The following is a 25,818-nucleotide window of genomic DNA, read 5'->3' on the forward strand; positions in this document are numbered from 1 at the left end:
GGCGGTAAGAGGTGAGTTCTAGTAGGGATTTGCCCTGCTTTAAGAGTGGCACCAGGCGGCTTACTTTCCATTCGTCAGGAACATTTCCCTCCTGCCATGAGGAGTTGTATAGGCTCAACAATTCTATCCGTGCGGACTCTCCGAGATAGCACAAGGCCCGGTATGATATACCATCTGGACCCGGAGATGATGAGCGCCTGCAGAGAGCTAGTGCCGCTTCGAGCTCCTCCAGTGTAGAAGGAAGGTCCATGCGGCAATCACGGGAATGGGGGACGTGAGCTCGGGCTGGACGATCTGGACGAGTCGCTTGGTCTGCGATCCACACACAAAAGTCTTCTGCGACATCGATGTTTTGCCGCCCTTGGAAAAGCGCTAGCGCCATGAAGGGAAAATGCCGTTCCGGAAGGCAACGCAGGCCTTGCACCGTTTTCCAAATGTGAGACAGTGGCTTGTGGCAGTCGACTGTCTCGCAAAATGTAGCCCAACGTTTCGACGCTAATCTATCCATACGACGCTGAATCTTCTTTTGCATACTCCTGGCTGCCCTAAGGTGATGGATTGATTTTGTACGCCGATATCGACGTTCCGCCCGGCGATGAAGCGCTCGAAGTCGCTCTAATTCTATGTCGAAGTGATTTCACGTGGAAGAAATCGTCATCATGCGAGTGGCGTTTTGCATCGTAATTTTAATCGCTTGCTCTAACCCAGAGGGTAGGCCCTCACGGCAGGCACCTTCCATCTCAGATTTGAAGTTGGCCCATTGAATCGTCCGAATGGTATTCCATGGGCCTGATCTAGACGACAAGATTTGATGTTCCGAGAGGTGGGAATGTGGTCACTTCCATGTGTCTCAATGTGTGGAAACCACTTCACACATCTCGCGAGAGAGTTGGAGACGAAAGCAAGGTCGAGGCAGCTGCCGTATGTCACACCTCGAAGAAAAGTGGGGCCACCATCGTTCAGGAGAGTAAGGCCATAGTTGTCGGCGATGCTTGCTAATCTTCGTCCTTTTGCATTTGTCCTTGTACTTCCCCCTGCTGGATGGTGTGCATTGAAATCTCCTATGATGACCCATGGGGCGGGACAAACACTCAAGATATCCGGAAATCTTTTGGTATCGAAATTGCTGGAAGGCGATATATAAACGCCTATAATAGTAAACAAGAGTTGGTTCTTTTTAACTGTGATGCATATATATTGATTGTCGTCGTGGGGCGCAATTGGTTGCAAAACGTAGGTGATTTCACGACGAACAAAAACGAGAATTTTGCTGCATGCACCATTTGTTGATGGCATGATAAATTCGTATCCTGACAGTCTTATTGGTTTCCGCAAGTTGGGCTCACAAATGACGATGAGTGGAAACACATTGGTGTTCACGAACTGACGAAAATCTGAAATTCGTGATTTTAGCATTCTGGCGTTCCACTGGATGACGGACGCTGCCTTGATTTCTTTCCGGAAGGATGGGGTATGGGTAGCCAACTTTCTAGTTGAGGGTTGCAAGCACTGGGCTTAAGGCGTCCAACACTTTAAGTGCTCTCCGAGCAGTCGGTGTCCCCATGTCCACTAAAAGCGCTCGAATGGCCTCCATGAGAGAACGTAGCACCGAGATGATATGACGGTCTGTTTTAGGTGAATCATCCATAGCCGGAAAAGGATCAGGTGGGGCCCCGACCTTCTGAGGTTCCTTAGCAAGGGAGCGACTCGGTAGCGTAGGCCATTCCTCTAAAGATAGAGTCTTTTCTGCTTCCTTCGTGGAAGTGGTGGGCCTTTTCGCGGCGCGACTAACTGGCACCGCAGTGGAGTTGGTACTGTCACTTCGCGCATGCGCCTTCTTCGAAGACGTACGATGGTGCCGACTTCGACGCCGACGCCGGACTACTTCGGCTGCCTCCCTATAGGCCGAATTTTCTCTGGCCATTTGCTTGAGAACCGCGCAATCCCTCTTGATGTGGGCACAGTCTTTCGACGAGGCCGCGTGAGGGCCGCTACCATTGGCGCACTTCAGAATCGTGGCACTGCAGGTCTGTTCTGCATGAGGTTCAGCGCAATGGGGACACAGTAGCGAGTTGGGACACATGCCCTTGACGTGTCCTAGCCTGAAAAACTAATGGCATTGAAGCGGCTTCTGGATTAATGGTCGAACCGGATGTCGGAAATGTCCGACTTTAACGTGGGATGGGATACAATCCCTCTTGAATATTAGTTTTACGCAGCGCGTATTCCCAAGCGGCGCACTTGCGTAATGATCGTGGCCTCGTATGCCGGCTTGATGAGGCTAGGAAAGTCATCATTGGGAATGGCAATGTCAATGTCGTAAATCACACCGGCTATGGATGTGTCGTCGATCGGGATAAAGGGGCGCATTTTGATTCCGCCTAGCTCCGTGATTTCTTGGTTTTCCAAGCGCACTTGCGTTGTGCACGTCTATGGCGAGTATATTCTTGCGTGGATTTATTCTTATGTGTTTAATTTTTTCTCTTCCCCTTCTTACTCCGGATGGGTATGAAGCCGTCGTCGGATGAGTCGTCTTCCGACATAGAGTACAGCTCGGTGTCCTCGGTGTCGCTGGGGGAGCCAACTCGCTTCCTTGCGGTTGACGGCTGTGATGACTTCTGGCCAGGCGGGCCTCTGGCATGCTATGCGTCCATGGCCGCAAGACGGGGAGGCGAGGCACCTCGAAAGGCGGAGATTTTACTAAAAATTCACAGAGCACAGAAACAAGTGTTCCGCCAAGAAGACACTTCGTTGTCTTTGAAAATCTTGGGAAATATTGTTAAGTGTAGCTGATGTACAAATCTATTTACAATATATTTACACGTAGACCAACGGTGACAAAGATGGCGACGCGATATCAAGCGGGCCACATTGTCTTCTTTCTCCTCAGTGCAGCCACCCTGTGGTGGCTGTTCCGTAGCATCACCCCCGGCAGTAGAAGCACCGTCCCGGTGCTTAATCTACACATCCGCGGTGAAAGGTGTGTGGTATGGCTTTAGTCTCATCACGTGAACGATGTTACTTGCAGCCGACGATGACTCTGAGAGGTTGGCGGGAATGACTTCATACGTGACATCGGTCACTTGTCGCACCACACGGTATGGGCCAGTGTAGCGCGGCAGCAGCTTTTCCGAATGGCCCACATGTCGAATGGGTGACCAGAGAAGCACCAGAGAACCCGAAGTAAATTGTACGTCGCGATGGTGGCAATCATAGAGGCGTCTCTGATGCTCCTGCGAGGCCTCGAGACGGGTTCGGGCGAGCTGGCGCGCGTGGTCGGCGTGTGCGATCGCGTCGCGGGCGTATTCAGTGGCTGAACGTGTGGCCGACGGCAACAAAGTGTCTAAGGGCAACGCGGGTTCTCGGCCATATAGGAGATAGAGTGGTGAATAGCCGGCGGTGTCGTGACGCGATGAATTATACGCGAACGTCACATATGGTATGGCATTCTATAAATTTTATTTCTGTTCTGCCACCTATGTAATTTTTTCTTATATTTACCCACCGAGGGTCCCGGTTACAGTCTTCGACTTTGGGAACCTCGTCTGTAAAACAAAAATGTGACCGTTTCTTTGTTTGTGATGAATAAACTTGATTTGGTTTCATTTGAAGATCCCAGTCGTGGTTTTCGGTCGCAACCTACTTCGAAAGCATGTCGGTGATGGTCCGTTGAGGCGCTCCGTGAGGCCGTTGGTCTGTGGGTGGTAGGACGTGCTGAACTTGTGCTTAGTCGAGCAGGAGTGGAGGATGTCCTCGACGACTGCCGACAGAAAGCTGCGGCCACGGTCAGTGAGTAATTGGCGCGGAGCACCGTGCAATAAAATGATGTCATCAATGTCAGTAGCACAACTTGTCAGGAGAGCTCTGGTGATTGCGTACCGCGTAGCATAATCAGTAGCGGCGGCGACCCATTTATTTCCGCAGCCCGAGAGAGGGAACGGTCCAAGAAGGTCTAGACCAACACGGAAAAAGGGTTCCGGTGGGATGTCGATCGGCTGGAGACATCCAGCTGGAGGTGTGGAGGGCTTCTTACGGCGCTGACAGGGCTCACAAGCGGCACCGTAGCGACGCACGGAGCGGGCGAGACCCGGCCGAAAGAATCGACGACGTACACGGTCGTATGTGCGCGAGACGCCCAAGTGTCCATCCGCGGGAACGTCGTGAAGTTGTTGGAGGACAGTCGAACGTAAGTTCGATGGAATTACAAGCAGAAGGTCAAGGCCTTGTGGATCGAGATTGCGGCGGTATAGTGTCCCCTCCTTAAGGAGAAACATCCAGAGAGAGGCGTCGCCAGGCGTTGACTTCAGATGGTCGATGAGGGCTCGTAATGAAGGATCGCGGCGTTGCTCCTTGCCGATTTCAAGCAACTGGGACACAGAGAAAACGCAAGCGATGGTGTCATCATCAGCCCGGTCGTCGACGGAGTAGCGAGACAAACAATCGGCATCCTGGTGCAAGCGTCCCGTCTTATATACCACGGAGAAGGTATATTCTTGCAGGCGTAACGCCCAGCGAGCGAGTCGTCCCGTGGGGTCCCTGAGCGAGGATAGCCATCAGAGCGCGTTGTGATAAGTGATGACACAGAAGGGGCGTCAATACAAGTATGGACGAAACTTCGCAACGGCCCACACAAGAGCGAGGCACTCGCGCTCTGTGATTGAATAATTGCGCTCGGCGGGTGATAGAAGTCGGCTAGCATTGGCAATAACGCGATCATGTCCACGCTGGCGTTGTGCTAACACTGCTCCTATGCCGTGACCACTGGCATCAGTTCCAAGTTCCGTTGAGGCAGACGGGTCAAAATGGGCCAGAACTGGAGGCGTGGTAAGGAGAGTAGTGAGCTGCGAAAAAGATGCGGCATGGTTAGGTCCCCAAGAAAATAGGGCGTCTTTCTTCAAGAGGTCGGTAAGGGGACGTGCGATGGTCGCAAAATCCTTCACAAAGCGTCGGAAATAAGAGCACAGCCCTACGAAACTACGAACGTCCTTGGTAGACTTCGGAACAGGAAAGTTCGTAACGGCGCGAATTGTGTCCGGATCAGGTGGCACGCCTCTGGCGTCCACGAAGTGTCCAAGGACGGTGATTTGGCGGCGAGCGAAGTGACATTTTGAACATTTCAACTGGAGACCGGCGCGGCGGAACACGTCAAGAATCGCTGAAAGACGGTCTAGAGCGTGTCAAATGTGGGTGAATAAACGATGACGGTCGTCCAGATAGCACAAACAGGTGGACCACTTGAACCCCTGAAGCAAAGAGTCCATCATTGGTTCGAAGGTGGCGGGCGCATTAGAGAGACCGAAAGGTATCACCTTGAACTGATAAAGGCCGTCAGGGGTAATAAATGCAGTCTTCTCTCGGTCCATGTCGTCGACGGATATCTGCCAGTAGCCGGAACGTAAGTCGATAGAAGAAAAATAGGTGGCACCGTATAGGCAGTCTAGAGCGTGATCAATACGTGGCAGAGGGTACACGTACTTTTTTGGGATTTTGTTCTGGTGGCGATAATCTACACAAAAACACCACGTGCCATCCTTCTTTTTGACAAGTACGACGGGAGAAGCCCAGGGACTACAAGAAGGCTCGATAATGTCCTTTGCAAGCATCTTTTTGACACCACTAGACCTGTAATTTAAGTTGTAAGTGAAGCGGGTGCCGTCATAGAGGACAATCTTCAGAAGCATGGAACCAGGGTGCTACTACAAGGAATGCAAAACGTATGAAACTTCCGTTTGTGTGAGCGAATCGTCAAAAAAAGGCAGTTTGAAACCTTTTTATTTCTTAATATTTACCACTCTTTGTGAGCATGCATCTTGCGCAAGAGACTCGTATTGTTTGGAATTTCGCTCATCCTACGAAATAGGGATGGCCAAGTAATTTTTTGCGCCATTAATGATTTCTCATCCGTCATTTTAGCTATTAATCGATTCGTCGCTTTAGATGCAAGGTTTTTGACCGATTAACTAATTAAGCAATATTTTTGCCGGGCACTTACAAGGTTGAATATCAACCTTCTTAGGACCCAATATTTATGTTTGAGAGCGGGAACCAAGTTTGAAACAGAACTGTCCAAACCTTTAATAAATGATAATACTCAACTTGTTAAAAAATAAATATAGTCGGCACAAGTGGCTTTTGAAAAGATAAATGATATATGTTATCAAATGGTCCTTAATGCGACTATAAATAAGGTATACATGGCACAAATTAATTCCTGTAAAGTACAGTTACACAAGAAACAAGAGAAATGGCGAAAGTAAAAGATGAAGTCCAGATAAAATATGCACCAAATTGAGATCTGCACAGGCGAATACAAAATCACAGGTTTTAAGAACTTAAACAACATGCTTTTTCTACAAAGCGAAGTAATGTGAACATGCTGGAACGTTTGGGTGAAACCAACGCCTTCTTTGAAAGGCCGCACAACCAGCACGCGAGAATAAATGCTCGGACGCTATAGATTTGTTTTATTCCCCATAAACTCCATCGCTATGTCGAACACATGCTCCAAACCGGTGCGCATGCTGTTCCTCGTTTTTATAGCGGATGGGAGTTGCACGGCGATGAACTACAGGGTTGTAATAGTATGCATTGAATTGCCAGGGCCTTTCAAGCCTCTGGCTTCCGGCGTCGCGTGATTTCTGGGGGTGGAGAGGGAAAGTGCCCGGCTCGGCTTCACTCGGGACTCAGAAAAAAATGTCGGCAGCGCTATACCGCAGCCGCCCACTCAATGCTCGTGCGCCGCTATTCCAGTATGATTTTAAAATTTTTGTGCCACTCCTGTAAAGCGTTCGAAACTCTTGAAAACGCTTTATCGAACAAGTCTAATCGATTAAGTAGAATAAATAAAAGGTTGGCGTTGATGAAGATTAATCGACGGCCGGGATACGTTCAATCAATAATTCATTCATCGGTATTACCAAACATTTTATGAACTATCAGAAACGCGAAAAAGAAAAAAGACTCGGAACGGACTCATATATAAATATCATAATGGCTGTTCTTCCGGACAGCTGCCGTGAGTCTCCGTGTCTTCGTGTTTCCCACGTGACCTTGATGCGCACCCCATTATACATAGGTGATTATTCTAAAAAAAACTCCACTTCTACGTGGACGATTTGCGAAAAATCCTTGAAAATGCTTAGGTGAACTCATGAAGCAAAATTTTCTTCAAATAATCGCGCTACTTCGCACGAACGACAGAAACGCTGCGTTACATAAACCGAATGTTCGTGTGTGCTTCCAAAGCTGCCACGACTACGGACCACCATTGCCAGTTCCAAATTCGCCCCTACACTGGAGCTTGCAAAATTAGCATGCCAAATGCCTGCAGCCGCTGACACGCGTCGTCGGCAGCGTCACCTAATGGCTGTCCGCAGACATAAGATGCGCCCGGTTAGAGAACGTTGCACAAGTGCTGCGCATACGTGCAGCACGTTCTAGACGTTGTTATTTTGACTACATTATTATTATTGCTCATTCCGCATGTTCGCTAGTGTGGGAAAAGGATTTAATGGCGCAAGTGAAGCCTTCTCACTATAGTGCAAGTTTCGTGCGATTTCTAACCCTTTCATATTTGGTTCAACCGATACGTGCAGCTTTTCGCATACTTTTGTTGCGCTATATCGTCGCTGCCTGAACCAATGCGCGATAAACCAGCGAATGCTATGCCACGCGACTTTCTTACTAAGAACTACTTATCGCGGTTATCGGAAAGGCTTTAGAGACTAGATCATTCTTAAGATGTTGAATCGCCCTAACTATACCTTGAAAGACGGTTGCATCAGTCAAGCGGTACGCAATATATATATATATATATATATATATATATATATATATATATATATATATATATATATATATATATATATATATATATATATAGCATGCAAAATGAATGGGCGAACGCGCGATGCGTTCCAGCCAGGGTCCAAACTTCCGATAGGGCGTTTGCAATTGCTTTTGCCTGAGCTTTTTTCTTGAAATTATCAATTCTCGTTACCACGACACATGAAAATCATAACTCGACACGGGGTTACCAAACGTATTACTTTAATTATTTTTGATTTCCTCATGCACCCAGCATTCGTGCTCATGCATCAGACTTCGATATCTGGAAGAGTTTGTTGGTTTGAGACACCATGCTTCTCTGCTTACTTATGAGGCTACAGGGACCGCAGGCAGTAACTATTAGGAAGTGATGAATTGAATCGCGATGCAGTAATAACTTCACCATGACTGACCTGTTACTGGCGGACCTATCAACCAGACTACCTAACAAATAAATAAATAAACAGTGCACGCCTTGACCCAAATGCAAGATCACGTTTTGAACCGTGCGCTCAGAGATCCGAGTAGTAACGAGAACAAGAGTGTTACGAGACTAGCCAACCGCACTCAGTCATCAAGGCGCCTCAACTTGGTTACTCTGGTGGCGTCTTCTGCGGCTACTGAAGGCGGTGTGCACTCTACACGCGTGGATATACTGCATATTGTGGTATAGCAGCTACAGATGTGTTGCGTCCGGTCCGACTGGAAAAGTGGCTATTGAATATGATATACCTCCTAGACAAGTGGACAAGCTGTTTCGCAAGGATGTGCTACAGAAAATTCCTGCGCAAGCAACAAGACTGGCATCCTCTTCGTCTAAACAAACAGGCGCTTTCGCACCGTGTCATGAAAGTTTCTCATATTTAATGAGAGCATTGGGTTAATACAGCGACCTGATCTAAGCGCATTTAATGAGAAAAACACTGGGAGCCAAGAAACTTATCACCGCAAAGTCTTGCCCAGCAAAACAGCAATAAATGAACTGATGAATCTCTGACTGCTATATAACAATTCGTTTAAATTCGGAGCACGAAAAGGAAAGGAAACAGCAAAAAACAAGAGATATACAGGGTGCTTAAGCGAACACTTTGAGAATTTTTAAGAAATAGCCTATAGCAAACTGCACAATTCTAGTCCATGAGCTGGTCTACTCAAAGAGGTGGACATTACTTGCAAAAAAAATGTAAATGCATAATGAACTAATTACAAATATTTCATTATTAATTTTTAACTAATTACCTTCTGGCACAAAATGCAATCTCCAAATTCTAGCCAGCGAGTTCGCAAGGCGGATACACTTGGAACGAATTCTGAGGATGACACCATCTTCGAGATATCAATTGCCGAACTTTGCAGAGAAATACAGTGGCGTCCCGGTTACGTTTGAGGTTCCATGCTCAAAACATTTTCGTAAGAAAGTAAGTGAAACGGCAGTGCATTTTCACCCAAGTTTGACGGCGTATATCTCGTAAAGAGTGTCACCCATACAATTCCTTTCAAGTGGATATGGCTTGTCGTCTCACCCGCTAGAATTTGTAAATTGCAATATGTGTCATAAGGTAATTAGTTAGAAACTTATTTCGTGATATTTTTTTCGTAGATAATTCATTTCAATTTCTTGTTCATGTAATATCCGCCTTTTCGAGTAAACCAGCTCACTGACTAGAACTGTGTTGGCAAAGAATCGCTAATAACACTATAGTCACCTGTTGGATGCCAAGTAATTTCGTGTCTTTTTAGCGAAACTGTAAAAGAATATATGCAGGATAACATTGACCGTTTTGCGAAAAACAAAAAAAAAATCTAAGGATACAATGCATGATGAAATTACCGTCCAGCCAATATTCCCTAGAAGCTACAGCGAAGCGCACAAGCAGAGTCGCCACCATTAGGGAAGATAAGGAAAAGGAATGGCCCCATTGCAGTCATTGCGGCTGATCGGAGGTCATAAAAGAAATGGGAGTCAGGTCGTTGATCTCTCTGTGCGACAGGGGAGATTTGAGGCGGTGTTACTTGGTGGTGGTCCTCGAGTAACTAATGAAATTCCTATGGGCGCCGACAGGAAAGATCCAATCGCAGTTAGAACGGAGATAAGTGGCCCGTAAACGGATGGATAGCCTTCAGTACCGTGGGAATAGAGCAAGCAGCCCTTACCCATCGTCTAAACGAGAAGCATTGGTCTGATCGCTTTCTGCCTTTGGTCACCTCGTGGGTCACATAACACTGATAGGCTACCGGATCGGGGGTTGTTTCGGCCACCGATGGACGCATAGCAAACAACAAGGCAAGCTCACAATGCAGCCGGCCTTCCTGGCGAGGTAAATATTCTCGGTCCTAGATTCCTATTTTCAACTGAAGTACTACGAATTGGCAATGACCCTGTCAACGTCGTAAATATTTACGGCTGTAAATGCAAAGTCAACGTATCCATTCCCAGCGGTGTATCGCAAAAGGCCAGCATGTCAAGAAGACATGCATGACAATGAGCGTTCAGGGAGGCCGCGTATGTCACTGAATGAGGTCAGCCGAACAAATTCTACCACAGGCGCATCTAAAATTTGGTGCTGTGATGGGACAATTCCCTGAACAGGTGTGCATAATAGGTGGGAAAATAGTGGAAGATACGTAGAATAGTACGAATATTTGTAATTACCTGTGTGTACCTTATTATGGCTGATAAAACATAGGGGCAAATACCTTCCGATTAGCCCTCGTATACAGCGCATTTCAGATAACTTCCGCCTAGCGTTTTAAAGCATGTCCACCCTACGCAAATGCAAACAACACAATATCTTTTAGTGTTATTTTGATCTGCCAAGACCATATCTTTAATTACCTAAATTTCATAAAAAACAAGAAATAATGAGATATCAAGGGAGATATCAATTTAAACAGGAAAGGTTATAAACAAAGAAGTTTGACAGCGGAGTTACAATTCTCGAGCCGATTTACTTTTGCTAGGAAAGCTGTTCTCAATAAAATTGCTCTTAGCTCTAAAGAAAGTGCGTGAATATGAAATGGCAAATCTGGCAAGGCATACGCGTGCACTGGTATTCTTGCTGCATGCACCCTCTCTCCCTTCCTCCATCGCAGTCGTCTCTTACGGACAATAGCTTCAATGTGGCCGCTAACGCCAATTAGTGATGAACCATTCTGTCTGCGAAGACTTTGTGTGTTTGAAAGCCTGATAATAAATAAAATAGTATTATGATTAGCACCGGAGTGATAAATTATGTCTTATTTTAGCACATTACGCTTTTCTAGTGCGTAACATTTTGATGAAAACCAACAAAAACATATGGGCCCTATCACGTAAATCTATTTCAATTTGTTTTCATTCTATTGGCCTGACGGTAACTTTACGTAACCGCCGACGCAAGCACCGGGCGGTGACCCGCAGGGTTGTTTGAACAGCCCGATAAAACGATTACCTAGTGTATAAGAGATTACTTTTGTTTGCTCTGAAAGCGACTAAAGCGTCTACCTTGACAGGTTTTCTTGTCTGATTGACTGGAAAGACGCAAAGAGCACGCCGAAGCGGAAGTGGTTTCGGTGAAGTCAAGCTAGCGCCACGAATGCAGAGAATCGGATGAAGAGGATGGTGCCGGGATCTGCATTTATTTCGCCTCCCCTTGCCTAGCTTTCGGTGCCTCGTCGAAACCGTGGCGGCGTGCAACCCAAGGACAGGAATGCCGCTAAAACGGATCCTCAGCGAGGAACATTCGGCAGAGCGATGCCGTATACATTCCAAAAGGGCTCGAAGATGTTATACTGCAACGAATTTTTTTTTTCATAGACACGAATAAACTCATTATCCCCGGCAGCTAGCTCCCAGTAGCCAATGGCAAAACAATCGGCCAGTGGCCCTTTTTTGTTCTTTCGGGAACGGGGAAGTCTCCGGCTATTTCGCTAGGTAACCATGTTAGTTCGATATAATATTGCGTCTTTATTGAGTACGCATCACGTTGATGTGGGGCGTTTTCATGGTATTGTGATGGCGCGTGGACGCCCCCCGAAAACTTTTGACCAATACGGGAGGGCTAATGACGAAGAAGGAGTAACATCGGATAAGAATACTTTTAGTTTGTCGGTAAAATGCTGCGTAAACAATGTGTACACGTCATACAAGATGGGGTTCTCGCTGTCTTCTCGACGACACGGGACAGACAGGCAAAGTGGGGATGGGCCGGAAAATATATGGCCAGTCGTGGAGAGCTCATTGCAGAAATTGAACAGAAAATTTTGGAATAGCTCTACGTCATAGCGTCCTAGATTTGCGGCGACTTTAGCAGAAGCCAAGTGTAAACGACTTTACCTCAGTCTGCTTTTACTGCGAGAAGTATAATGTGTCTGAGTGAGACTTTGAGAAGTGCGCTGTCTCTTGCATCACATCGGACTCACATCACATCAGCTTTTTTTTTTCTCCCGAGCGCTTTTGTACAGCTTTCTTTTTTTGGTTGCGCATCTTTCTATCATCATTAATTTCGTTTACCACCCTTACCTGGGCATACGGTAGCCAGCCGCGCTTCGCACTTGCTACCCTCCCTCTATTTCCCTCTATTTCCCTCTCTACTCCTTCTCCTCGTCAGCGGTGTCCCGGAGACTATGCACCCCGTGCTTTGTGTGTGACCGCACTGCTTGGGACAGGGACAATCAATGGCTGCAACCTATGCACACATCGACAACTACCCAATTTATATTTGTTATCTTTTTGTATATGGCCAGGGTATTCCGCGTCTCAGACCATTAGCCGACTGCGGCTTTCTTCGAAGACAGCAAACTGGAGATTTGGCTCTAGTAAGTGTTTTTAGCATCTTTACCCTTTCTTTATTTATGTGCCTCTACGCTTCTCTGCTTGTCATCGGCTTCGCTTTCGCTCTCTTCGTTTGTTACACTTTACCCCAACGCTAAGTAGCCGGTTAGAACAACGTAGGTCATGCCAACATTATAGCTTTACTTTTATAGCAAATAACTTTCTAGACCGTTTCCGGAGCTGCCACGTAGCTCTTCTTCTCAGTACAAAAAACATTTGAACAACATTGCTTCGCTATACGTGTTTGGGATTTAAAAACGGAGTCTACACTCAAAGAAAACGTGAGCTCACCGTCAACATATGGTACTAAACTATTGCGAAAGAACCTGCCGCAAGAACTCTCGTTTGATACCAACCTGAATCATGATATGTCTGTGCCATTACTCTTCCAAAGACACACAAACATTCACTGAAAACGAGGAAATGCTTAACATGCTTTCTTCGTAAAACTGGAATTTATTCTCACGAGATATATCCGGTTAAATGATAGCAAGGTTAAAACGAGTGATGCCTAAGTAATACTAATAAGAGCAAGCGAAGCTGTGCCTTACGTCCGATCAAACGGGGATTCCAGAACAGGCGGACGTAAAGCTTCTATTGTTCACTGTTACGTAGGTCCTCCTGACACACCACAGGAAGGGTCAGGAGAGCTACAGCTTGCTTATGTGTTTTCGTGCCCACATTTCTTTTATAATGTGCTTAACTTTCGCGTCGACAATCCGCTAGCGTCTCGGTTGGAGCACACAGTACACAGTGCGCAACTATCGCTGCGTGCCACTACAAGGTGCGTGGTGAGGCCACGTGGTATCATAACTTGATTGTTGTAAGGGGGTCTCTACCCGTCAGTCCACATTGCTCGAGAGAGAGAGAGAGAGAGAGCGACACAGAGAGTGGGCCACCCCTCCTAAATGCAGTGACTGTAAAATACAAATTTATAGCGTTTGCTACATTTGTAGAGAGCATTAATCGGGAGTGGCAGTTATATGAAAATACGTAGAAATATGAGTTCACATATAACGAAACGTCAGTGAAACATTAGAGGCATCTTTCTGTGAAACTGCGTTAAACAGAATCGAAACAATACAATGTTCCTCGGAGTCTCACTTTTGTATTAGCCGTGGGACGCAGTACAGATAAGTCGTAGGCGGAAAACCCAAGCGAAAACGAACGTTCACTTCAACCAGATCATGCAGTAACGTCTTTGATGGAATTGGTGGTGTGTGGGAGCAGCGCTCTGCTACAAATTGACGGTCACTGCTAGGAATGCGCCGAAAGAACTATGTGCGCACCTCACCTACGTGCTTCTCACTCCGTCCTCCTTAAGGAGGACATCTTCAGCTTTCCGCCAGTGATTCTCCCTGCCAAAGTCTACAGTTGTTTCTCAGGCAACGTGCTTACGGATAAAGAATGCGCAGAATGTAAACAGACGCGAAGACTTTTTTTTTTCGATTCCTAAGACTGCGGGAAGTTACACCTTCCCTTGCCTTGGTGCCGCACTTATTTTATTGCAAATAACAACTGCTGTGAGGTATCATTTTATCTAATATCATCGTTTCCTTCGGGCAACAATTTAACGCTGTCGAGAAGCCGGCATGATATTTGTTGCAGACATTTTAATTCCATGTTCGAATAAATAAATAGTTAATAAAATGCTGCCTGTAGACCCGTCTTGTTGCTAAGTTTGAAGGCTGAACGAGAAAATCTGTGGTCAACGCGCCCCGGTTTTATTCCTCAGGGCCGTCTTTCTATACTTCCTTTTTGTATGAATTATTAAATGAACATCAAAGAAAATCAAAAATAGAAACTGGACTGTACGTGGAGGTACAAATCCAAGAAATCTGTATTTCTGCAGCCAAGATCATGTGTCTCTTACAATTATAAATACTTCTTTGCGAAAAAAGAAAGACGACGTTATAATGCTCTGCTTTATATATATATATATATATATATATATATATATATATAGTGCCACAGCACCTTTAAGACCGCTGGCGTGCGTAGTCGCGGCAGTTCCCTCTGCGAGTGCTATTGTTGCAAACGCTCTCTCTCTCTAACGCTACAACACAGAGGCAATCGTCAATAGGCCAAAAAAAAAACATAAGCACTGAAAACCACGAACACAGAATCTATAATCGGCATGTGTGTTTTCCAGAGGCTGACGACAGCGCCTGTTCGGTATGTTCAGTGCCTGTATTTTAGCTGTGATCTATCCATTCTCTCCGCAACGCCGAACCACTCGTGCTAGCAGGTAGAGGTGAACGACAACCCGAGACACCGGCGCAAGCACAATGCTCCCGAACCGCGAGGCGCGGGCTCTTCCGGTTGAGTAACCGGGCTTTCAATAAAGTAGGACCGGCCTCAGGAAACAAAACATCTCCTAGATGTTTATAGCGAGCAATCTGCCCGAAGAAAAGCCATCTCGGCGTAATACACAAGCCGAAGGTACGGGCATTATTTATTGTCTCGATGGGGGCGTCTGCAGAAGGAGCCGGAAAATGGGCCACCACTGCGTAGCCCAAAGAAGCAACATACAGCGGCACACGTCTATGTTGGCTGTCTTTTGTTACATCCGTGCACAGATTTGTGTTCTTCTACTTCATATGATACTATCCCCCAAATTGACTCGGGTTGTTCGAGGCCCCGGCAAACTGGGCCTTTTTCTCCCGCCAGTACAACCTCCCCCCCCCTACCCTGCTCTCTTTTAGCATATCTTCATTTTACTGGTCATGTGTTTAGCACAGCTGCTGTTATGAGAAACGGCCCCACTGGTGCGCCGTCCAATGCTTGATCACAATTACCGGCCACTTGCATAGTTGAACTGCATCTGGTTCAAAGAACCAACCGATAACTAAGAAGCTATCACGTTAAGACACGCTCAAGTATGCTTCGCAGTATTATTCCCTTTGACCAAGTAATACGGTAAAAAGCTGACAGGAATAATACGATGTACTTTAATATGAAAGACAGATGGCAAGAATGGCGGTAAAGCGTAGATCGCACTTTACCTTACTCTTTTCACCTCCATTTTTGGCGGAACCTTTTCAGTCAATGTTCTCCTTTCATGTCTAAAATAGAAGTGATGAAACGTGCTAAATTGTTGCAATACCTTGTTGATAAGCACAGAAAGAGAAAACTTAGGCATTTATTCGCATGCGTTTCGCGGGCAGAGGCTTTGCGTTCACGTATGTTTCACATTGCTTGCGTTCAGAGTGCTCCTTTTTCGTCTTCCTTGCTTTCTTTTGGGTCGTGTGGTTTGTGAATATGCGCTCTAAGTTACTATCCAGCGTGATGCAACATCTGAAAAGCTATACTATTTATGCAGTAAGCTACCACGTGCACATCCTTCTGTGCGTATCCTTAAAATCTAGCCCAGCGAGTGCACTGCCCGCGTCGTCTCCCAACACGTTCTTCGGTCGATAATCGAGCTGCTCGAGCTCCGGCTGTTTTCATTTTGTTTTGCGAAATTTCACACATGCGTTGCCTTCGACGCTCTTGTGCAGCGAAGAAGAATGCAACACGTGGGTTTATTTGGCCGCCTACGCAATGCAACGAGTGCGCAGGCCGTATTGCGCGAGCGGCGAGACATACGACTCGCGAATATTAGCTCGAGCCAGACATTCTTCGGCGCATCCGAATAAAGCTGCGTAGTGCATAACGTCTCACACGCACACTAGCCGTATAAAAGAAAGAGAAATACGCGAACAAAGTAAAAGACGAAAATGCGAGTCGATTCGATTCAAAGACACGAGCCCGCCACTGATGCAGGCTGTGTCGGCTCGGCAGTGGGTAGCAGAACCGAGAAGCATCTCGACGCATACTTCAGGGACGGGTCGATGACAGCCACGCTGTGTGCAAGGGATTCCATCTCGCATCGAATATTTCGCAAGTTTCGCGTTTATTCGGTTCAATATTATAGCTTAGGCAGAAATGCAAGAATATAAGCACCTCGGTTGCAAGTCGAAATTTAGGTTTAGACGTCAGAAAGGCATTCTTTGTGTCGCAAGAAATGCGGAGCGTCAACTGCACGCTTTGCTCATTCTGAACTGCTAGGCAAAGTTACGAAACACATACCCAGAGGACTAGTGGTTTACTTTCTGCGAAGGTAAGGGGACGAACGTGCTTAGAATGTTTCTCAACACCGATAATCCACAAGTACAGATTTTAAAGGAGTGTTTTGTTCATGCACGCACATTGTTGTGAAGAATCCGAATCGTTCATGGGCTCAATCCCGGCACGTTACTGTAGGCTCTGGTCGCTGGTGATTTCGGGCCTCAGCAAAAAAAAAAAATTAAATGAAGCGTCCGATGCTGGGATCCACCTTTGTCTCATCACCCCCCTCCGGCACATATAAGAGTTTGCCAAGTTGCGTTCTAGTTTATGCAGTTCTACCAGCCAGAATAAAATGCCGGAAATAACGAACCGGCAAATTCGTAATGATCGTTTCGGAGGGCTAATAACGCACTAGAGACACTGCAGAAAAACGACACGGTTCTGAAAAGCCAGAATGCTGCACTGCGTGAAGCCGTTCGCTCTGAGCGCAATGATGTTATTGAACTGGGGCGCAATTTGCGGCAACGTAACATCTAAATCAAGGACTTCCACTCAACGAGTCGTTGTTTCGTTAACGCAGAAGCAGTCATTACCAACCTGGCGTGATTACATATGGCCTCCGGATATAAGACAACGTCAAATGTCGTCGTAAAGTTTTCGCCATTCGTATTCTAACGCGCATCCCGAAACGAGAAAAAAAAGCAAACATCAACGCCAGGAGGGTCTGTAGACAATGACAATATGCGCCTAGATAATCATTTTTGATCAGATGTGGAATTCTTACGGCGTGAATATACTTCAAGAAAGGCGGAGAAAATTGAAATTTGTCTCTTTCTTGAAAAAAAAAGTTCTTGAATAGAAGCCTCAAAAATAATATCTGACCCTCACTAATGCGTAAATTGCGTGAAGCTCATCTATGCGCTCTTGAATGTTGTCTGTTTTGCTTAATTTGATTTCTTTATATACTATTTTAATATTTGTTTTAGGGCATAATTCGTATTTGATTAGTTACTCGCCGTGGTTGCTCAGTCGCTATGGTGTTGGGCTGCTGAGCACAAGATCACGGAATCGAATGCCGGCCGCGGGGGCCTCATTTCGGTGGGGGCGAAATGCGAAGACACCCGTGTACTTAGATTTAGGCGCACGTTAAAGATCCTCAGGTGGTCGAAATTTCAGGAGTCCTCCACTACGGCGTGCCTCATAATCAGAATGTGGTTTTGGCACGTTAAACCCCATTATTTAATTTTATTTGATCAGTTATAGAGCGCGCAAAGAAACACGAATGATCTTGCTTCCTCGCCGTTATCTTCGGTGTGGTTATGCGTCGGAGTTGTGAAAGAAATTCCCGATAAACATAAAATGACGGAACTATACGCTATTGCGTGTCTATACAACAGCGCTTTATGTGTTTCAAAAAAACGATGGCCGCAACGCCGTCGTAAAAAAAAAGTCGATAAGTGGATTTTCCTTCCTGTACACCATCGGCCTACCTCTTATCATTTAGGACCGAGGCAGATTTCGATTTTCGAAACGATGACGCTGATGTACGCTGGACGCCTTGCCGCTGGCTTTTCATATCTTGCGATGTGCGTGCGGGCTTTCACTCTTTCAAAACATGATGACGAGCGCTGCTATTCAGGTATGCCAAAGTACATTTACGCGATTTTTGTCGTACTTCACAGACTTTCTTAAAATCACGGAAAAAAGATTCACGTAAACGATAACTTGAAGCAAAGAGCTTCATTAGACGTTTATGAACCCAACATTTCAAATAGGACCCAAAAACCGATATATAAGGGTTGAATAATTACCCTAAACTTATCTGTTAGGCAATCGCGCCTTAAAAATAGTCTATTTCTATAAGGCTAGGCACAATACACCTTGGGTCTAATTCGTCGATGGTGTACTATCTTATTTCTTATGCTTGATTCTATTTACATGAACACGCTATAAGCGGAAAGACTTGCACATAGCCGCGTTGGCGACCGCCCGCCGCGTTAGCAGTTACTATCAGTTATCAGCAGCGTTACTGCCCAACTATAACTTGTTCTCTGTGCACAAGATCGTCCGATTAAAGGTTGCCGTCTACCTAAGTTCGTCATCTTCATATTAGCAACTGCCACAATCACCTGGCAATGTCATTGTCGAGTAAGTTAATAATTCCGTCATACATCTAGTTTGCTATCAGTATTTATTCCAATAATACTACATTCTAGAGGAACGTTGGTCCCTGTGCTTTATTATCAGGATACTTGCTTACCCTTCTCTCTGCGATAAATTCAACTACCTAAGCCTAAGTTGCCAAACTCGGTACACCCAGAGGTGTTACATAATAACAGATGAAGCGAATGAATTACGGGCTTTTACGTGCCAAAACCACGATCTCATTATCAAGCACGCCGTAGTGGAGGACTACGGAAATTTTGACCGTCTGTGATCCTTTAACGTACGCCTAAATCAAAGTACAGGGTGTTCCGCATTCCGAAATGCGGCCGCCGGGTCCGGGGTTCAATCCCGCGACCCCGTGCTTAGCAGCTCAACATCATAGCCACTAAGCAACCACGGCGAGTAAGAATGGATGAAGCGCCGCCACGGTGTTCGCAATACCTCCAAGTTTACGCTTGGCTATTCTTCTCCGACACCCATAAAATTAGGAGGACCTCGTTGTCAAGTGTCCTACTGAAGTCTTAGCTGTAAGAAGGGTTAGGCGCGTATTCGAAGTTTTCATTATGAATCGAATATTTTCCGGCAACTATTTGTATTCCTAGTCGAAAATCTACTACTCAATATTTTTAATTATTGAAACGACCTAAACAATCACAACAACTTACTGCTAAAGTCGAATTACTGTTCTCTGTGCGATCGGAAATTATGAGAAGTGAAACAACGGCTAAAATATTCCGAGCAATGTAGAAACAAAAGGCCCAATGCAAGCTTGTGTTTGGTTTCGCGAAGGAAGCATCTCTAAAAAACAATTTTTTTCCGTGTAGTCAGTAGTTTAGTATTTCATGCAGTCTATTCATGTACCAGTTTTATATCTTAGGCAACAAACAGTTAGGTTTTCCTTAAAACTAGCTCATTGCATGTGTCTACAACGCCCAAGTCCTTCTGCAATTTTTCGTTTTCGCGAACCCGTGTTGTTTTTAGCAACCATATATTTACTGTTCTTTGAAAGCTTCGATCACACAGCGGCCATTTAGTTTTGAAAATCTTCTTTGCAACAAAGCTTTAAAGATGCTGAAAGGCTATTTGTGCAGTTTCTTTTTATTCACAATTCATAATATTGTTTTTAAGAATGATTGTAATTGTCCGTGACAGCCGGAAACTTTCTTTTTCACTAGTCAGTACAAGTGTGCTACCCAGTTATACCGAAATAAACATTCCGGCTGCAAATATGTGCTTCTGCGTTTGACTATTCCATATTCGATTGGATGTTGCATACTTCCTGCTCGTATTTGATTCATAGTCGAAAATTTTTGTGTTCACCTGCCTCTAGGTGTAAGGCATTTTGCGCTCACTCGAAATCGGCGTTTTTATGCATAATTTAGAAGGAATATTACCTGTCCAATTTAAACTCCGCCTCGGATGCGGCAGGAATTGAATTCAAAATCAGGGTGCCACCTGTTATCTACTGGCGAAGGAACGGCCCATGGGAAGAACCCAGAGCCATGCCCATCCAGTCGAACCCTGTGGGTACATTAAAATCGGCCTTTGACATCCCCTCCATTAACCCTTTGTATCTCAGCGGCAACAAATGCGACCATAATGTGCGCATCTCGTGCGTGTCGCCAAGCTTCCAAATGCGACTTTCGCTTTTAGCCGTTGTACAACATTTTAAAATACACATATGTGATGGCGCTACCTCTATTGACATCAGCGCCACGAGAGAAATAAGTATGGCTTCGTCCTCGAGGTACACGACTCGTTATGCGTGTGAACTTTGTTCCAAACTGCCACTAAGTATATTTAGTTTGTTCGATTGTGACGTTTCTTGTACGAAGGGACAATACGTACGGACCATTTTTATGCACTATTTCTAGGAAAGAGGCGACTAGATCTATTTTTCTTGCCCCATGCGTTGTGTTAAGTCCTCATCTGTTACCCTGAGGAAAGCCGGCTTTCCGACCTTCACGCGTGGCATTGTGCGGCAGCCTTTAAGGTCAGGCCGTATTGCAAAAATCGGCGAGAGAGAGAGTGTGTGTGTATGTATTTGTACGTGCAATAGTGTTTTTGGCTTATAGTGCACCACATATTGCAGACCTGGATATCATAATATATATATATATATATATATATATATATATATATATATATATATATATATATATATATATATATATATATTGTATCGTAGCAGTCTCACGGCATCTCACATACCTCGAAGACCTGCTGCCGGTCCAATCACACTCCGGCAGAGATTAATCGTGAGTGTCCCCAAAAGCGACAAAGATGAAGACGCCGATGTGATGATTATCATGTGCAAACGATGAATGCCCTTAGAAATGCCCACAATTTACGAATGTAAGTATATATATATATATATATATATATATATATATATATATATATATATACATACATATATATATATATATATATATATATATATATATATATATATATGTGTATATACATATATTAGTAAATTGTGGGCATTTCTGAGGGACTTCAAGCGACAAAGATGAAGACGCCTATGTGATGATTATCATGTGCAGACGATGACGTCCCTCAGAAATGCCCACAATTTACGAATTTATATATATATATATATATATATATATATATATATATATATATATATATATATATATATATATATATATATATTATTAAAAAGATGTTCACTGAAATTGATCTTATATATATATATATATATATATATATATATATATATATATATATATATAAGATCAATTTCAGTGAACATCTTTTTAATAAAGGAACAGCGTACAGATACGTATACGCTAGGAATGGAGTTACTCTTTGTGGAACCTTTCGAACCAGCTTGCTTGTTGATCTTCGTGATCATGTATATATACTGAAATTGATTTTTTTCTGTATCATATGGCACTTCACAACTAAAATTCATTCGTTAAATATCTGCTTGTTTAGATATTCCATCCTTCTTCAAATGCATTCTAGCCGCAAGATTCGTTTGCTTCATCATTACCGCACACCCGCGGGTGCGCAAAGGTTGGCTTTCTGGTTCTTTTACCCGTAAGTGTACGTGCCCCATCTGTGAAATCCCCGAGATTATGCGTGTCACCGCCAGGCAAGCGAGCGACGGTGGAGAAAGGCTCCTGGAGAAGGAGAAGAGAATCGCGTGCCGGAGAAAGTACGAAGCAGCGCGCTGAGCGAGCGGCAAAGAACGCCACGTACGGAAAGTCAAGGTGGCGTTGAGCGAAGCGAGTGTGGAGAAAGGAGGCGAAGCGGCGCGGAGGATGAGAGTAGGCGGAGGTGCGCTGGGTTGACCTGTGTTGGCAGTTGCTACCCGGGGGGCCGAACGAAGTATTTTTCGTTCTGGTTCTAGTTTCGTCCCACCGAAAAAAGTTCCCTTTTGTTTCTGCCCCACAAAGAAACGAAAAATTATTCCTAACGAGTCATAACAGTTTTAGTTAGCGTGCAAAAATTTTCTGAATATTGTTATTATAAAAACATAGTATTTATTTTCCTCAATAAGACAATTATGAATTCTGGAATCATGCTCAGTGCCTTGACTCAAGGCACTAAGCATTAGGTCAGGAGCAGCACGTCATCGAGTGTACTAGCCGAAATGCGAGACCACTGTTCTGATAAAACAACTTAAACGAGCGTAAACGTACAATAAAATGTCGGTAACAAAGCGTTCTACCCTTAGAAAACGAAACGATAAATTCTTGAGTGCACAAGCGCTGGGTTTTGCTACGATGCCGATCTGCTAGTGTGCCGAGCGACAGGCTTACACTAGTGGAGCGCTCAACCGCCGCTCGCTCGCACTATCCCTGCCTTAAATGCGTGCTTATGCTGTCGTTGCCTGACGTCGGTTGCTTCGGATTGCTGACTTTACCCTTGAAGCGAAAACCGATAAAAATATTTCGGTTTCTCTCCTAAACAAAATAATAAATAACGTTTCATGTATATTTTCGTTCCGCACAAAAATATCGTTACTTTCTGTTTTTATTTTCGTTCCATTCCGACACACTGCTTAGACATAGTATAGACATACCGCCTTCGTCTCGTAATTGAGAGACTGAACACCGAGCGAGTAGGACGGCAGCAAGCCGAGCGCAAGTCGACCGACCCCCAAGTCGGCGTCAAACGCCCGGGCGTGAGCTGAACAAGTTCGGCAAAAGGCGTAGGCCCGGAATACTCCAGAGGAGGAAGAAGGGGTAAATTAATAGTGGGATGAGTACATTACCAAATTGCTCGAAATTATAAATACTCTATTTGGTTACAGTGCTTTACCATATTGCCTAATGGCACATTAAACTTCATCAAAATACAAAGCCGGAAACAAAACGAAAATAAAAAATTTGCCATGAAAGAACCGCCACACCTACTGACAATCAAAGCATCTTTAAAACATTCTACACGCAACGCACAAAAGGGGAAGCATCCATTCGCGTGCGCGTAATTCCTGTTCACGATGGGAAACGTCACTGTATATTACTTCCCTTTCCCGCCGCCCCAATGCGCGTGTGTGTGTTTGTGTGTTTGGGTGAGAGTGCGAGCGTGTATGGTTTCGCTCGTGCGATAAGTTAGAGCTTTGCAAATATTTATGCTTAAATTGGGTTAACGAGCGTTCCTCTACACTAGCATTGAGTTTTTAGAGGGGCCCCGAACAACTTATTATCCAAGGGGAGAAAGGCATTTGAAGTTAAAATAGGTTATTTCAGAAATACGTTACCGGAAGAAGTACTTCAATGCGTTCAGCAGAAGCGGATTCATTGGCAAGCAAACATGCCCTACGCTGTGCGTCCCCTCCTTCCTCAATGACTTGCCCTGCGAAGGCCACGCAGGAGTGGGACGTTCGCACAACACTCCACCTACTGAACGTCACAGTGGCGCGCAGTTCGAATTTGATTTTGGATGTTAAGGTAGACTTCTCATTTCACCGTCTACGACGCGCCAAGCTTAATCCAAATGCGGTCGTCCTAAGTGAGCCACAGTGTGCTTAGCCAGTGGACTCGTAGCGGCACCCCGCGATGGCCGCGGTATCCACGCTGCGTAGCAGACCGCCGCCATATATGCAAGTGCATATGCGCAGCGTTTGCTTTGTGCTCGACAAGGCTTGAGTTACTCGTCGAAGGCTCTAGTGCAATCGCTGGTGCTGCTTGGCCTCCATGGAGTACTGCACAATTCGCAACGCGCATATAATCACATTACAAAACAATCGAAAACCATGACAATCGAAACAAGCGCGAACGATACTAAACGAAGCAAACCAAACATGCGCGAGCGAGAGCTGACGCGAGCAGACGATAGTACGAAACCAGTGGTACAGCTACGACCAGATAAGAGTAAGCATCGAGTAGTCTGACGGGTCCGCATGATCCCAGTTTCCCATGCGCACGTCACTGAAGGGGCTGCACTCAATAGTCCTCGTCGTTTGCGCCTCGCCCATTCCATCTGCAGCTCCGCGTTCGCTCTTTTATCTTCCGGCGCTCGTAGCAGGAACAGGCCATTATGAGCAGCGCTTTAAAAACTGCATTAGCGAATTTTTGTCATTTTAGTCACCAATCTATTTACGTGCAAATAATGCTCACCTTTTCGAGTAATCCGGTTCAAGGACGACAAGTATGGTATCTATCACAGGCCTTTTAGAATATTCCGTGTGGTCTAAGCAAGAACTTGGTATGTTCTTTAGTTTCGTATTTAAATTTCACGATCCCGTACTTTGTAATTGCTGCTGGGAGTTCGCGAGAGTGTGCAATTACCTCGCTAAACATTTAATATGTCAGTCTAGATGTGCCCCCATTATCTCTATATATTTTCCAACTTATAAGAAGGAAGCCACAAAAATACAAAGGACAACTATAGCACAGAATAAACGACGCGTACACTTTTTTTCTTCTCCTATCCCTCAGTGTACGAGCTTCATAGAAATGTTCAGTCCGTAGGGATGTGTCACCAGCGATTACATTTGCAAAGAAAAGCTAGGAGACCACGTCTTCAGAGAAAAGCTATCGCAAGAAGCCAGCACACACCACACCAGTCAACGTTCTTGCAGCAGCTCATATAGCCTCCAGGAAAGCTAAAAGGACAAGGAGAGGATGTCCCCGTCTGATGATCGTGACCAACGAAGCGCGCAGACGGGACGCCTCGTTTACTTCCAGGATGGAGGCCATGTTTGTGCTACGGTAGGCGTACCCATCCCCGAGTGCCGCATGAATAGCGTTCCCGGGAAGAGCGCGGCCACGCTTCAATGGGCGTCTCCGCTTTGGTCGCAACAGCCTATGTGTTCCCTCGGCACGACTAATGGTCGTTTACTTCCGAGGAGTCGAAGGAAGAAGCTCTCTCTCAAGGCAGCGAAATCCTGATGCAGGAAGTGAAAGGGAAATCTGTCACTGTTGGTTTGCAAAGTTTTTCTCAGAAATAAGCGAATGAAACGTGCCAGGCCACCACAGCGAATTCTTCCGACACGTGGCGGTGATCAAGAAATACGATACCTTGTCGTTTCATTTCATCTTGCTGTAATCATTGAGCAACTTTCTGTCTGTAGGGAAGCTTGCGGCAGCTGACAACAATTAACTAATACAAATTTGTCGGATCTTCGGGAACATAAGAAAAAGGGACGAGACAGGTTACTATTCCGCGTAAAGTGAAGAAAGAGTACTGGGAAAAGTTTCTTGAGGTCCCCCTTTGACTTGGGGATGAGCATACTCTAAAGTGAAATTCAACATTGCTTTCTATTACATTTTGTCTGTAACCCCATGATTTTACTATTCAATTTCAATTTCACCACTTCTGCAATATTTATCTCCTGAACCAATATTCCTGGCCACAGTCAGTACGGTGGAGATTTGATACCGATATTTCTTCTACGTCCATATATATGCGCTCGGCGCGTAGAATTTCCCAAACTAACTGGAAAATGCTACTTGTATTGTAGTCGTGGTCCAAAAGCTAGCTCAATGGGAAATAATTAT

Source organism: Dermacentor variabilis, chromosome 3 (genome assembly GCF_050947875.1).
Source record: "Dermacentor variabilis isolate Ectoservices chromosome 3, ASM5094787v1, whole genome shotgun sequence".
Lineage (NCBI taxonomy): Eukaryota > Metazoa > Arthropoda > Arachnida > Ixodida > Ixodidae > Dermacentor > Dermacentor variabilis.